Source organism: Hipposideros armiger, unplaced genomic scaffold (assembly GCF_001890085.2).
Source record: "Hipposideros armiger isolate ML-2016 unplaced genomic scaffold, ASM189008v1 scaffold_368, whole genome shotgun sequence".
NCBI classification, from domain to species: domain Eukaryota; kingdom Metazoa; phylum Chordata; class Mammalia; order Chiroptera; family Hipposideridae; genus Hipposideros; species Hipposideros armiger.
The window spans coordinates 1,134,138-1,146,815 of NW_017731718.1; positions in this window are offsets into that span (position 1 = coordinate 1,134,138).

Sequence of the window (12,678 nt, forward strand, 5' to 3'; positions counted from 1 at the left end):
ACATGAATAAACCAACCCCTCTTGCGAAACGTCTGCCTGCCCTCCTTCTACCAGTGCGTCTTTCCTTGAAAGCTAGGAGAAATACATTTGTGGCTACAAGGTACTCATAGTTCTCAGCGGTTATCTGCATCCGTGCTCATGCGCCTGGTGACACCTTCCAGGAAATGGGCGTTTGACATGGCTTCCTCTCCCTAGGCTGCCTCTCTGCTCAGGCTCCTGGACTCCATGCGTGGGAATCATTGAAATCCTATCCTTGGAGAAAACCACTACTGAGGGCTCTGAGCAACTCTGAGCTCCCTGCATTATACTGCCATGAACTGGATTCGGGCCTCAACTCCTTAAGTTCCAAAAGTAAAGTTCCACCAAATACCACCAATGTGGGATTGGACCCTGAAGTAACACATTTGGGTCTTGTCTTTCTCACATGGAGAATTGTGTGACTACAACAGGAAAGAAGATGAAATTACAGGAGAGCAAAAATTTTAAGAAGTGCTCACAACATGTCATGTACTTTGCATATTTACTCTTCATAAAACACCAAAGTTAGCATTGTTTTCTACATTTTACAGACAAGAAATAGGCTCAGTGAGAGGCATAGCCAGGCTTCCAACCCTGGACTCCAACTCCTATCCCCTGCTTTTCACCACACCAATTTGCCTCCCTGTGGTATTACTGTAAACTGGGTGCTCTTATTCTGTTTCTAGCATTTTTATGACCGTTTTCTCATTTAAAAAGCTTGGAGATTGGAATAAATCACCTCAAAATTACTACCCAGCTCTGTCATTTATTAAAAGGAAGGGCCTTCCTGCAACACTGAGGCCTAAGGATAACAGGATTCTTTCAACGTTTGGAAACACCCTGCCCCCGCAGTTGGGGCAGGAGACAAAGCTGGGATCCATGGGGGGCTGGCTGTGGGCTGAGAAACCAGGCAAGTGTGAATTCTAATCCTGGTGCTGACATTGACTTCCTCCTAATCCTCACAGTCACTTTGTTTCTGAGTTTCCATCTATGCAACAAGGTTAATAGGACTCATCAATCTCCCAGGAGGGTGTTCACGTCTGCTCAGCATTTGCAAGGAGCTAGAGCCTTTTACATTGAGGTACCCTAGGAAACAAAAATCATGAATGCTTGAAGGCAAGTTGTTGAAAACGGCATTAAAAAGAAGGAAAAAGCATGTGGGAACCTGCTCAATTATCTCAACTATAAAGCCTATTCTAAAAAGCAGGAGTTCGTTATTTGTTCAGGTATTAGGGGGAAATTATGTAGCTAATGTCCAACCTAGGAGAAGGAACATAGTAAAAGAGGTTCGAAAATAATACCACTTTTATTTAACCACAAAAAAAGCAATGTAATCTAATTATTTTCTTTTCTTTTTTAATATTACCTTCACCAACAAAATAAAAAACTGAGTTATAATACAGGATAGTCTTCTGCATCCTTATTTAAATGATCAATTTGTGACCCTGAAGAAACATTCTGAAGGAGAATCATCCAGAACTTGCAAATGTGTTCAGAGTTTGAATTGGTGAAAATAGCCAAGCACAGCAGGAAACGCCCAGTTCCTATACTTGTCTATGAAATTAAACAACTTTGCAGGTGAGCTTCATGTTGCCATGCCATTTTATAGACTATATATCTATATAGAGAGCTATGGAGATATGAAGATATAGACATAGATATATTCATTCATCTATTGTTATAAAGCATACTCCCAGAGTGTATAGCTTTTAGCATCAAAAAGTTTTTCCTAACCTTCTGTAGTAGGGGGGTTTCTGCTGTGGAGAGGGGGAGGGAAGGGAGTGGGTCAGCTAGCTTTTCCCCTGCATCTGTATTTTCTCCATCCTGCACATTATGAGAAAAGAAAATTTCTAACGTTGCTTCCGTATCTTCTCACTATCACCAGAGACTAATCAAGCTGCACTCCCCCTGAAGAGCAATGAGACTCGTTTTTCTTTTTTGTAGATCTTCCAGATAATTTTTTTTCCAATGCTTAATTGGATTTCTGACTACATTTCTCAAACTGTGGTAAATCAGGGACTTCTTTTTCCCACTCTGGACTCCATTCTGGCATCACAGTAGCTATACAAACCAGAGTTAAGCAAACAAAAGAATTTTTCATTTTCTCTTTCATTCAATAAGGCTCCATTTACTGTCACCCTCCAACCTTTTGACCTGTATCCTAATGGCGCTGGTCACTCAAGGGCAGAAGTTCAGCTGTAGGTTAAGTCTGTGTGTGTTTATGTTGAGGAGAGGGCCTGTTTGCACTCACTTCCTGTTGTCTGTGCCTGCACAATGCAGTTACTCTCCCAGAGCCCTGAGATCCCACCTGCTGAGTGAGCGCCCTCCTCTGAAAGATAAGTTAGAAAAAAAAGAGGTTAGGTTCCCTTCTTCCCTCCAGTCACCAAATCCTTTTGTCTTTGCTGCAACTGAACTGACATTAACCCAGTTTTACCTTGAGAAGGTGAGGGAATATGTGCTGTAACACCGACTATTCCATAAGTTTCCCAGTTTGCATTTGTAACATCTGTTAGTCCATGAGTACTGAAAATTTCATTAAAATGTGCTTTTGGTTGCTGTTTAAAAATGTTTGAAGCTAATGGGAAGCCACGTATTAATAACTAAAGCACCACGAAAACAGATCATATGGGGAAAGTTCTAATTTAAATAAGAAAGTCACATAATTTCCTCCAAAGGATCTTTTTTTCTCTTTTTTGTCTACCCTCTCCACCTCACCTGCTAATGCCCTACTCTGTCATCCTACAACATTGCTTCCAGGAAATAAACACTCTAACTATCACTAGCATTTGTATTAAATAGCTGACTGGTTATGAAAAATGTTGCTGTGTGCAAATATCATTCATTCATCCATTCATTTATTCATCCATTCATTTGTTCATCCAGTCCATCCAATTATCCATATTCAATCATTCATCTCTTTTTCTTCCAAGAAGTCCTAAGCTCTAGAGGGTGGACAAATATGAATTACTGTGAGTAGGTCAGTATGACTCCAGTACAGGGTGGGACAAAGAGCAGATGAGAAGTGGACTGGAAAAGGACATAGTGTCCATCAGCCACTCCTAATAAAGAACTGTGGGATACATACCATGGCTTATATCTCCTCTCTCCCCTAGACCTTCACTGCACAACACACATGAATAGGCATTGTATATACAGCATGGCAGAGCTCTCCAGGAGCCCCATTTTCTCACATTTGACTGTCCTCTGAAAGATATCACAGAAAGAATATTTAATTTGGTACCTCTCCAAAAACGCTGATTTACTCTCCCTGCTGGTTCTCTCTCTCCTCTCCATGTCTGTATGACAGATTCTAAGACCCACAATGGGCATGTAATTAACTACTTGACCTCTGTTCAGCTATGTGGACAGATGATATGTAATGCCTCCTTCCTTCTTTTCCGTTTTTGCCAGGATTCCATGTTATGTGTGTCCCCTCTGTTGCTCAATCTCTTGTTTTGTCTTCCCCCATATGGTGTGACAGATCACTACACAGACCATTATGGATGGGCTCCCATGTGGGACGACTGCCCTACTGAGGCAGATTAATGAGCGTCCTGGAGTAGTGCCACGTTCTGTTTTCCAGGGGCCAAAACCCGGATGCTACTGAGGAAGATATCAAAAAAAAAAAAAAGGGGGCACTTAATTGTGCAATATTATACTTCCCACTGCCAGCTGGTGTTCAAATTATGAGATGAAACAAGAGGATTTATAATCCTTGAAATTTCATCTGCGCCTGTGTTGTCACAGAGGTAGTCCTTTACCATATGGTCCATCCTTATTGCAAGGTTCCAAGAAACCCACCAGGGTATTGAGTCCCAGGGGTTAGTTTCATCTTGTCTGTTTACTTCCTGTTATAGGAAGAGATAAGACGCAATGGAATACTCCTATTCTGTTTATTATTTTTTCTGTGAATCTGTGTCCTCTTCAAATATAAGTGGTACTCTCCCTAAAATATGGCTCTTCTTTCCAAAATGGTTTAGCATTTCTTTCTTTAAATCCTTTTCCATACAGCTGTTCCTTCTTCTTTATCTGAACTGTCATCATACTTACTTTGCTTAGGATTTCTGCCATTATCCTCATTCTAGTTTACTATAAACATTTCCAGAATTTTCATGGTGACTGTTTTTCTCATCTCTAACTCAAGGATCTTTGCCAAAATATAAGTATATAGGACATAGTTTTCTATATGTGGTTTTGCCCCAGTATCAGCAGGAAAATAAACTTATTATGTACCTCTATCCCAACTCTCTTCCATATCAATTTACAGAACTTAGGAGACAAAAACGTCTCATTCAAGATGTAAATGGTAAACCTCAGGTATTTAGAGGAGTATTGTATAAAAATCAATGAGTTAAATTGTTGATACAAAAGTCATCATGGATCTTTGAGAGGAGATATTAAAAAGGAAGATAATGGTCAGTCTGAAGAAGAGTAAAATACCTTTAATTAGATTTCATGGGTAAGTGTGGCCCAAAGGTAGAGCTGTGCAGAGTCCAAGTACTCTTAGTAAACAAAGAGCTTTGAAGAAGCTAGAAAAAGATGGGAAATTCAAGGTCAAAGTCATGGGCAATAACCTGAGCATTTCACAAAACTGAAAGTGGAAGAGGAAACTGAAAAGACTATTATTAATGCAATTTAAATAAGTATTTGTTGATTTAATTAATTAGAAGCTAAGTTTATCATACAAGGTACTATATTCAGGCCAGAAAGGACATAAGAAGAAGAGAGAAAAAAAGTTTATATCTTCAGAAATCCAAAGAGGGGCTCCAGTCAGGATAGACAGGATGAATTATAATTAACTAGTTATATCCCATTGACCATACCCTAATGGTCAGGTGTTAGAGAAAAGGAGTATGGATATACATATGCCACCATTAAAAGCACAGACTGAAGCCAGACTGAATGAATTCAAATCCTGGCTCTGCCAAGCTGGGCAACTTGGACAAGTTGATTAGCCTCTCCATGCCTCAGTTTCTTCATCTGTAAAATGGTGATAATGATAGTATTTACCCCCAAAATTGATGATGAGAGCTAAAGGAATATATATATATGTCAGGGTGCAAAAGAAATGTATACAAGTGGACACTTTGGTCAGCGTTACTCAAACAGTAGTTTGCCATAATCAGAAGTGTCTGGACGCTGGTGGTAACGACTTTGAGCACCTCTTGTAATTGCAAAAGTCAAACGTGACTTGTATTCATCTTTTGTGATAGGTGTATATCGAGTATTATAATTTTAATAGTTTTTCCCTTTCTTAAAATGTGTATACATTTATATATATATATATATATATATATACACACACATACATATTCTAAAATAGTTTCTGATGCATAATAAGCACCACATAAGGATTTGTTGTTTTTGTTGTGTTAGCATTGGACAAAACTAAGAAGCAGCAGGAACTATTACTGTTTTGATTTTGTAAAGCCAGCTGGCTTAGGGATAGCAATAGAATTCTAGACAACTTTAACTGCATTTGCAGGATGGAAAAAGAGGAAAACAGCCAAAGGGAAAAGGGAAGAATAGGGCTGTCTTAAAAATAATTTCTGCATAGTTCAAATTTTTTCCAGGGTTAGGTCCAAGCAGACCTTTTATCCCACATTTTCAGCACCTCAGCTCCTGTAGTGAGGACTAAAAATGCAACACACTGCACATATTCAAGGACTAACTTCTGCGACTCTTCTGGAAATCACTTTGGATATTTGCTGTTTGTAATCAACTTTTAAAAAAAATCAAATTAGGTCTTAGTTCTCTACACTCTGCTTGAATTCACCCCTAGTCTCTCTAAGAGGCAGCTGAGATTTTGAACAAACACCTGAGATTTCTCCCCATTTAGAGATGGGTAGAAAGTTTATTAATGGGAAGGGAATAGCTCGAGCAAAGGCAGCAAAAAAGGAAACATAAGGATAAATCCAAAGGATGTATGGACTAGAATACAAGTGCATCTAAGAAATGGAAAATGGGACTGGGAAAACATGATGAGTGTCAAGGTGAGAACATTGTGTTTAACCTGGGAGACAACACAGCAGGGCATGGGGACCTGTTGAGGAGAATACTTGATAGTATTCATAGTATAAAAGCAAAAGGTTTAGGAGTCAGAAGACCCTTTCACTCACTAAATAACCTTGCTCCTGTTGCTTAACTTCTCTAAGCCTCAGTTTCCTTATTGTTTTGATCTTTTAAAATGCATGGAACTTAGGCTATGTGCCAAACATGGTCTGAGGCCCTCTGATGGATTCAAAATTGAATAATGGCACCTGTGCAATTAAAAGAATCAGACCAAGAGACCTGTCTGTAATACATGTCCCAAGTCTAACATGTCATGATACTATAATCAGGATCCAGCCAATTGGATTCCCAATCCTGTTAATGAAGGACAGCCAAAACATTCGCCATATTGTTGTACACAGTCTGTGTAGACTATTGAACTCTGAAGAATTTTGTTGAGATCTACTACCACTGACCTGGCAATCATTACTTTTTCCAGGTGAATAAACAGGTGAAGAAAACTTGATAAAGAGTGATTGATTCCTTATACTCTCTAAGAAATTAATTACATATGAGAATGAAAAAAAAACGGAAGTGCAATATATAATGATAATCAGGAGGTACATTATCTTGTCTAATTTTAATCAAGTTTTAAAATATATAAATAAAGATTTAACTGGTTGGTGGACTAATTTTTTTTCAGTTTGTGTGTTTTCAAGTGATTTGTGATTTTCTTTTTCCTTCTTTCCTTTTAAGAATTTCAGGCAAGTTGACATACATATGGTGAACATATGGCCTTCTCCTAATTGATTTAATTCAAAAGAGGACCCAAGGGAAAGCTCTGAGCACTATCTGTTTGAGAGCTTTGGGGAATGTTTATTTCAGAGTGAAGTGTATAAGTGCAATCCCATCAGAGCAGTGCAATTGAAACAGGTCAGGTAGTACCCACACATGGTCGGAAGTATCCACAGTATAAATCATTAGGATAATTTTAACTTAAATTCTCTGGTTTGGCAGAACAATATGAAAATATATTTTCCAATAAAAGTAGTAGTTACCGATTGTGATCTTTATTTCAAGAGTTTTTAAAAAATTTTACTAACCCTCTTTCCCCACATGTAAAACTCACTCCTCAGGTGAAACTGTATTGCCTAATTAACCGACACCACCAATTTAGAGATCAATTTGCCTACATTCCAGAATGAACCTATGATTGCCTAATACATCCTCCACCTGATAGAGATAATTCTGTAGCTAAACTACTGCGGAAGAGAAGGTGCAATTGACTGCATTCCTTCCCTACAGACTGCTATAAATAAAGCCATGTGTCTATCGTCTGTTTGCTAAATGGCTCCTAGATGATAGTAATCCAGCTGCAAAAAAAACAAAACCAAACTGAGTTCACGCTCTTTATTGTCCTCCCTGGTTTGGCTCTAACAATAAAGTCAAAATACCTGTCATTAGCTGATAATGACCTTATTGATTTGGAGCTCATTTGAATTCTAAATATTGGATCACAGGACTAAATATAAAAAATGTGACACCTGGCTATGGCCCTATCATGTCTTTGTCTCAGTCAAGCCCTATACCCAAAGCCTATTTTACTGTGTGACACAAACATAAAGGATATATCAAATATATCAGTCTTTCTGAGTAAGGTATGAAATTTATACTTAATATATATAGTGTGTATATACATATATAAATATATTTAATGTAGTATGTGTATGTGCATATATATTATATATTTGTGAATATACAAAATATATATGTATATTTCACTTTTTGCCTCTTTAGCCTGACACATAATATGTTCATAATAAATGTCTCTTGAATGAATAAATGGCATTTATGTAAATGGTTTACATAAATTACCATCCAGTGGACAATTTTATAGTAGTAGTAGCACTAGTACTAGTAGTAATACTACTACTAATAATAATATAGCTACTCTTAATTGAACTTATACAAAGTCCAGGCATTAATTAAAATATAGTACTTTGAACTAAATATTCTTTCAATTAATTCTGACAATTATCCTGTGGGAGAGACCTTGCTATTCCCCCACGTTACAGATCAGGGAATTGGGGTGTGAGGAGGTTACACAATGCACTTAAGGACAAATAAGTAATTTTGGGTTGTCAGAAAAGTCATGACGCATTTTTGCAACAAAAAAACATAGAAAAAATATGTCATGACTTTTCCAACAACCCAACATTACAGAATCCAAATAATCTGCTTGTAACCACCAAATTATTTCAACTCAGGGAGCACATTATCATTTCAATGAGATTTCATTGGAAGGCTGGATATTATTTTTGTTTGAACAGTATGATTTCACTCACAGTTTTCCTTCTCTTGTGGGGTTAATTCAATCATGCTAAATTGCTCTGGCAAATTGTTAATGACCCTGTGTTCATAGACAATAAAATAGAAAGGGTGGGGGTGGGAACTTTGATTCTGGAAATGGATTGCCACCAAGAACAGAGTAAGACAAGAATCAAAAAATATTTCTGAAGCCCTTGTTCATTTCCATATGCCTGATCAATCCTCAGAAAAAATATTATTATACCAAATTACCAACTTTTCAGTCATTCTCGAATCCCTTGCAATGGAATAGAGTATCATTGCTTCAGCTCCACAGAGTATTTAGGAATTTTACATTAGGAATTTATCCTAAGGAAGGTGCCTTTAAGATCTGGTCTGTAGCAAGCGCCCCAGGGTACCTTAGTGAATTTTGATGTTTTGTAAAGCAGTGCAGCACAGTGACATAGAAAACAGCCCTCCAGCCAGAGGTCACAAATCAAAAATTCCCTTCCTGAAGCTCCTATGGCCATAGTGCCAAGGGAGAAAAGGAGACCTGATATATTTCTCTGTGTATCATCACAATATACTTTGGTTTACCCAGTGGGACCCAAAGATGGAGAATCAGTCCAAATATTATTTTAGACCTAAATATTAGTTCATGTCATTTGTTTCACACATTAGAGTTACTAATGCCTCTAATGCCATTCCTCAAACAACTAGACCTTGAGCTTCCATAGTTCCTACAAGTTCATAATTTGAACACAAATTGTACACTAAAAATTTCTGCATTGTCATAGCTAAAATGCCTCTCTAACTTAATAATAGGAAAACTGTAAACTCTCAATAGAAGTTGCTTCTGGATACATTGGGTGTCATCTTAATTTGTAAATAAAAGCAGAATTGGAGTCTATCACCTTTTAAAAGTCTTTTCACAGAATCTTTTCCAAAGTCATTTCAGTTCTTTTCCATGAACACCTCTTTAGTACACATGCAAGGTGATCATCTGTTGTAGTTTTCTGTATGTTCCAATTTGAGGTTTAAAAGCATGGCCACAGGATGCATATGTCACAAGCAAGCAGCATAAGTTGAATATGGTACCATCTCCACCCTGGTATTGCACAGAATTTTGAAGGGAGTAGAACAAGATTGGTCAGACTACAAGGGAATTCACACCGAAGAAGCTAGTGATCCTGCTTAAAATACTCCCCTTGCAAAGGAAAGACAATTCAAGTAAATATTTGCATGGTGAACAATTTACATTCTTCCTTTCCCATAAATGTCTACCTTTCATCAAAGATCCACTTGTCACCTGCACAAATTGCAGGTGTTGAAGCCAGGTCTGTGACCCTGAAGACCATCTTTGCCATTTGTGAATGACCTACGCATCCAAAAATGTGCCCTATGTCTACACGCAGTTGAGCTTCTGAGGTTTTCGCTAAGGAACACAAAGCATATGCCATGCAGCTGGCCCCCATATCACCAGTGGTGTCAGACAACTGCTCTCGGAAGGGCTCTGGTTTTCTGATCAGGAGACACCTGTCATGCTGGTCACGCTGTGGGGGAAGCGTGGAGCTGGCATGCCCATGATCAGGCTCTGGACCCGACGTGGCCGTCGGAAATGTGTGAGCATGGGTTAGTCCACTGTTTCTAGGCCTTCATTTCCTCACTTGACAAGTGATTATATGAACTTCAAGGCCCGTACCCAGTTTAAAACACCTATGATTATATGATTTTACAATCCAGCAAGATAATGGTAACTTCAATCTATTCTAAGAGTTTCTTTGGATTTTTGTTGGTTTTTAGAAACCTTAGAGAATATTGCTTTGCAGAAAATTATTTTTGGTAATTCTTTTTTTTTTTTTTACTTAAAAAATTGAGTCCAGGTCAGCTGAGTGGCTCAGTTGGTTAAGAGCTGGCTTGGGACGCCAGAGGGCTCCAGTTCGGATCCCACATATGAGGGCCAGTGACACTGCCCTCCACAGCTAAGATGCTGAACAACAGCTCAACCTGGAGCTGGGCTGCCTGTGAGTCGCCGGTGACGGTATAGGCTGCAGCCCCTGCTGCAGTGGGTTGCCATGGGCTACCATGTGTAGCCAGCAGCCACAGTGAGCAGCTGTCCAGAAGCCGGCGACCGATCTGCCTCGCCCGGGAAGAGCGCAATGATGATGCCAAATTAGGCCAGTGAAGCAACGTCCTCCACAACTAGACTGAAGAACAAAAAGGACAGCAACTTATCTGTTCCCCTTCCTCCAATTCCCCAACACTGTTCCCATCCCCCCAATTCCCCAATAAAAATATTGTTTAAAAAAATAAGAAAGAATGTGAGCTCTTAGCAACAGTGTTGCTGGTTCAATTCCCACATGGGCCAGTGAGCTGCTGCTGAGCTGCCAACAGGTGACAGGATGGCTCAGCTGGTGAGAGCATGTGCTCCTAACAACAAGGTTGCCAGTTCGACTCCCACATGGGATGGTGGGCTATGCCCACCTGCAACTAAGATTGAACACGGCACCTTGAGCTGAGCGGCCACAAGCTGCCGATGGGCGGCGGGATGGCAACTGGACTTGGAGCTGAGCTAGCTGCGCCCTCCACAACTACTACTGAAGGACAACAACTTGGCTGTTCCCCTTTCCCAATTCCCCAACACTGTTCCCCTTTCCCAATTCCCCAACACTGTTCCCCTTCCCCAATTCCCCAATAAAATCTTAAAAAAGAAAAATGGAGTCTACACCCACCCTCAAATAAATCTGTGATACACGACAAATATCCTAAACTATTATGTACCTTTTCACAAGTACAGGCCTTCCATTGGCCAATGCACAAGAGCTTTACATTCAAGCGTACTCATCAATTTTGCAAAATAGTTCAGCAGATTCATAATAGATATAATATAAGCTAACACAAAGAGAGCAGAGGAAATTATTTTATGGTAACAAAGAGCTGGAGAAAAATTAAAAAATGACTATTTTGCCTGCTTGAAGCATTTTGTCTGAGTGGGATTCACTACCCAACCAGCACAGGTAGCAAGAAGCAGAGCTACCCAGGAGCCTCAAAGAAAACTTCCTGCAGCCTTTCAGAACCATCCTGACTCAAGATTTACCACCTCAGCCAAAAATGCTCCCTCCAGGGTCAAGTTGATCTCTGCCTGAGAAGCAGATCTTGTTTAAAAGCAACCATCTAAACAGAAGAGTGCCACCTCCTGAAGCACTGGGCATATATGCCATAACATCCCAAATCATAGGAAAAATAACAACTTAGTAGTTAATATTTTTATGACAATTAATTCTTAACAAAACAATATCACCTTCCCAATTCAAACTTTAGAAATGAAACTCAAAAGAAATCTTACGTGGAACAAATATTTTGTTTTGCTTCAGTATTATAATTTTCTCAGCACAGGAAGTATTAAAGGCACACAACAGATTGCAAAATCCAATCTTATCCAGAAGCACAGCACTTGACATGCTGGAGGCTTTTAAAATGTTTTCCAAGTTCAGTTACAACGAGAAGATATACAACCCGCACCTGTAAATAAATCCAAAGCATGAAATGGAAACAGGCAGCCATTCATCTGCATTCCATTTGGAGCTATAAAACTGTCCTGGGACATGCTGAGGACGAGGCTAGTGATGTTTCAGAGTGGAAAGCACTTTCTAACATGGCAAAAAGCTGAGGAATAGCCAAGTTTAACCTCTCAAAAGCAGATCTATTTTGTTGCTAGAAACTTTTAAATATTTGGCTTTCATTAGGACCCAGGCCTTCACACAGTTCAATCGGCCCCTCCTTGTTACCCAGGTCTCTCTACTTAGAATAGACCCTGTAGGCAACCCTCCCTACTACCATAGCCCATAGCCCTTCCCAAGTTTCCTCTTGTCAATCATCAAACTCAAGGCCCCGACAGTCTGTCATTTCCTCCCTTTAAGGTGTCCACACATCCCAGTTGGCTTGGGAACATCCTGGTATAGCCTGTTGTCTTGTCAATAATCATTCACTCCCAAAATGCCCCATTTGGGATGATAAATCATATGGTCGCCTTCTATCTTGCCTTCTTCACTTCCTCCTTCTGTAGTATCTATTTCTGCAGCAGCAAAATGCTACATCAATATGAATTTCTTCCAAATTACTTCTCTAGCCTTGCTCTCCCTTCCAAGTTCCATACAGAAAGTTCCATTTGAGTGCTACATATGTCTATTTGAGGGTCCTTTTAGAGCTGTAGATTCAACAAATAAAAAAGTAAGTCATCTACCCCTCTTCCTCAGATCAGTTAGTCTCTGGCATTATAATTTCTGTTAAAGAAACCCAATGGGGTCGGCCAAGTGGTGCATTGGTTAAGAGCTGGCTTGGGATGCCAGAGGGCCCCGGTTC